Genomic DNA, 4199 nt, shown 5'->3' on the forward strand with positions numbered 1-4199 from the left:
TTATTGATGGTCCTGGTGGAACTGGTAAAAGTATTTTATATCGTGCATTATTAGCTACTGTGAAACATAGAGGGTTTATAGCTTTGGCAACTGCAAGTTCTGGTGTTGCAGCCTCACTTCTTCATGGAGGTTGCACTGCTCATTCTTGATTTAAATTGCCTATAAATATTGATGAAAATTTTAGTGGTAATATTAGCAAACAAAGTTCATTGGCATCTTTAATCCGTGATGCAAAATTAATAGTTTGGGATGAAATCTTAATGGCAAAAAAAAAAAATTGTAGAGGCCTTGGATTTGCTTCTTAAAGATCTTATGAAAAGAAAGATTCTCTTCGGTGGAAAAATTGTTTTTAGTGGTGATTTCAGACAAATCCTATCTGTTGTTCGTAGTGGCAAAAAAGAAGACTTTGTCCGTGAAAGTTTACTATGTTCTAAGATTTGGAATCAACTCCAAAAACTACAATTATCTGAAAATATGCGAGCAAGAACTGATCTTCTTTTTGTGACTACTTAATGAGAATCGGTAATGGAAATGAGAAACAAAATGCTCAAGGAAAAATTCAAATACCAAAATCTTTAATCATTCCTTTCACTACTGAAAAAGATTTATTGAACTTGCTATTTAAAGTTACTTATCCCAATTTATATACATCTTACTCAAATATTTCTTTTACTACTTCTCGAGCTATTTTAACAACCAAAAATGATTTTTTAGATGAAATAAATGAAATGTTGGTTACTCAATACCCATCCAATGCAAAAGTATATGTGGCTACTAATGAAACTCTTGATCCAAAAGATCAAAGTGAATATGAAGATTTTATGCATACTTTAAATCCTACTGAATTACCTCCTTACAAGTTATGTTTAAAAAAATATTGCCCCATTATCTTGCTAAGAAATTTAAATCCTTTAGAAGGTTTATGTAACGGAACATGATTAACATGTGATGATTTTAAAGCTTACGTTATCAATGCTGCAATATCTAGTGGCGAATTTAAAAATACTCATGTATTCATTCCACGCATACCATTATTAACCTTAATAGATGAAAAAATTTTGTTACAATTTAAAAGAACACAATTTCCAGTGCGATTACGTTTTGCCATGACCATTAACAAAACGTAAGGACAAACATTAGACTTTGTTGGCATTTATTTAAGAGAATCAGTATTTTCTCATGGTCAACTATATATTGCTTTGTCAAGAGCCAAGAGTTCTAACAATGTTAGAGTACTAAGAAAACCTCTTATTGCTGATAATCATGATGATTGTTGTACGTCTAATATAGTATACGATGAAATTATTGCAAAATTTCAGTATTAATGGTAAATCCTCTTACATTTTAACTACTGTTATTCTTATCCTCAAAATTATATCGGGAACCCTCTCAAAAAAGTAAAGTAATATTTCAATGGAGAAGGTTGCAGCCAGTGGTAGCAGTTCTAGATGGTCCCTTTCAGGGTTTACCGCTCTCGTAACCGGCGGGACACGTGGAATTGGGTAAACTGAATTTTGATACCTTTTTAAGTTTTTTTCAAATACATTTTTCTAAATTTCAATTTGGATATTCATTTTTAGGCATGCAGTTGTGGAGGAATTGGCGGAACGGGGCGCCACAGTGTACACTTGTTCACGTAATGAAGCGGAGCTCAACAAGCGCCTGCAAGAGTGGGCCGCTAAAGGCCTTCAAGTGTAAGGTTCTGTTTGCGATGCATCTTCTAGGGAAAACAGAGTTCAGCTTATGGAGAATGTCTCCTCGGCTTTCGACGGAAAGCTGAACATTCTTGTGTGTTATATAACCTATTCTCTTATAAATCCCTCCCTTGATGAACTGCTTAACAAATGGTCTCTATATTCAAATTAATCAAGTAATTGTAGTGCTTTAAAGCTGAATATAATGGAACAGAAGCTGTAACTTGATTGTATTGTACAGCTGGCACAAGAGTTAGTGAAACATCTTTTGTTCTCTACTTTTGGACTATCGTTGGGAGCCATTTTTTGCTGCATCCTAAAGCATACATCTAACGATGCAATGTATCATGTATATACTAAAGATGACTGCTCTCTCTGTTCTCCTACATAGGTGCGTAACTATCAACTTATTTTTGTATTTCTTTCGATCGTTTATGTCAACAAAGGTGATGGCTGAACCCACAATCGCAAAAGTAAATTTTAAGGATTTGCGAAATTGGGGTTTTCCAGTATCAATGAAATTGTTGTTTTGATTACTTATTGACTACACAACTTCCGCCCTACTTCTTGACTTTTTGATGTTTGTGGAAATTTTGATTGTGCTCTCTAATTTAGGTACTAGATTGGTTAAATTAGGATTGGTGTTATTTTACAGAACTGCGATTTCCTCGAAATAGTGAAATTTGCGTTTGTGTTGTAAAAAAACCAATCTATTCAAAATTATGACCAAAGTGACAGGGTAACTTGGCATCTGTTATTATCCCCTTATTATACAGCAGCTGATGTTGCAATTCATCAAACACTAAGTATTCTTATTGCATACTCTTATGTAGTTGCTACTCAGTCCTACTGGTTTAGATCTGGTAATGAGATTCTTTTGACCTGAAGTTGGTGTGTATCTCTAAATTTCCTTCTCCTAAAGTCCCAAACTTACTCTGGGAGATAATCTCGTGCGAAGAATGTTGCCATGTTAAATATGCTCCCTTTCCCTCGAAAAGTCTAATGATGTGAACAGCTTGTCATAATCAAAACCTATTTACAGTTAAGCTACAACAATTACATCTCAGTTCAAAATAAGTTGGAATCAACTAAAATGCTTGTGCTGACCATTGTATTCCATTAAAGTGAAAGGTTATATTTGAATCGATTATTTTCAAGATCTGCTAACATCTAAAATAAATTCTCAACTAATATGTATTGTCTATATATACATATTTTCTTTCATTTTGTCATGCTTACTTGATCGAATTGGATGAAATAATCCCAGCATGTCTTTTTTTGTTTAGGGTTATGGTCCATAATCTCTATTTAGTTGGTCTAGAAATTATTTGTGTTTTTCAATAAAATGACTTTAAGGAATTTGTATGTGAAACATAGAGCAGTAGATTAGTACAAAAATTTGCCTAGAGTAGCTGCAAAGGTCAAAATACATGCCTGTTCCTTACACGAAAAAAAGGGAATGTTAGAATATGTATAATCATTATTTATAAACTTCAAAAGTAAATAAATTCCGCTACTATAAATGTTGTCGATCTATTCAATATTTAACTTTCATCCTAATATGCTAGCTAGGAAGGTGTGAAGGTTGTATATTAGAGATAGAAGGTTAGTAGATAATAGGGGTACGTTATCTTGAGTTTCAAAGGTACCAATCTATTCGGAATTCAATCGATTTGAAAATTGTGAGTTGTGCTTTGCCGTTTAGGTACTAGGTTCTAAAAAAAAACTATGATATAGCATAAAATAAATGTTTGTCTTAAAAAAATATTCACCATCTTAAAAACTGTTTTCTCTAACAGTAGTTTCGTGTTTTTGGTGTTAGGAACTTTGTTTTCTGAAAATTGGGTTTCTGTTGTGGAATTGAGTTATATATTTCTCCTATACTTAGAGCCAAAAGTATTTTTAAATTTGTATGACAAAGTAACTTTGTAAAGTATGTCGTGTTAATGTACTTTGTAACTCATTTGTTTCATCGCCTAAAGTCCATTTCATTTTCGAAAAACAAGGGATAGAAATTTTCGATAGCCTAAAGTCCATTTCATTTTCGAAAAACAGGGGACACAAATTTTCGATATTTTGGTAGCAAGATCAATGAGAGATTTTTCCAGAATTTTGTTTTCCTTTTTGATTAATTGAAGTTTTAGCTTTTTCTACTTGCACATGAACTATCGGTTGTTTCGCTAGCCTCCATTACTGTATTTTCATGTTCTTACTGCTTACGGTGGTTCTCATTTTTTTTTCATATGTTTGGAGCCATTCCAACGAAAACAGCCTCTCATCCTTTTTAAGGAAGAGGTAAGGTTTGTGTACACATTAAAAATCCTGAGAAGGTCCGTTCTAGGTATTTGTAAATTAGAGTATGTGACAATTTCTGATTTGCTAACTTCACTATCATGTATGCGTCAATTCTTTAGTTCTTTGAATCCTTCTTTCTCACATATGTAAAGATGCAACAACCTATGCAAGAGCTGCTTTCTGTCGAATTGATCAACCGATGGCCAATAT

General features: G+C 33.2%; 1 pseudogene; it reads left to right on the top strand.

The window, feature by feature from the left end:
* Positions 1–1333: 1333 nt before the first annotated feature.
* On the top strand, positions 1334–1951 carry LOC107853220 (annotated as a pseudogene).
* Positions 1952–4199: the final 2248 nt, after the last annotated feature.

This window comes from Capsicum annuum, chromosome 1 (assembly GCF_002878395.1).
Source record: "Capsicum annuum cultivar UCD-10X-F1 chromosome 1, UCD10Xv1.1, whole genome shotgun sequence".
Lineage (NCBI taxonomy): Eukaryota > Viridiplantae > Streptophyta > Magnoliopsida > Solanales > Solanaceae > Capsicum > Capsicum annuum.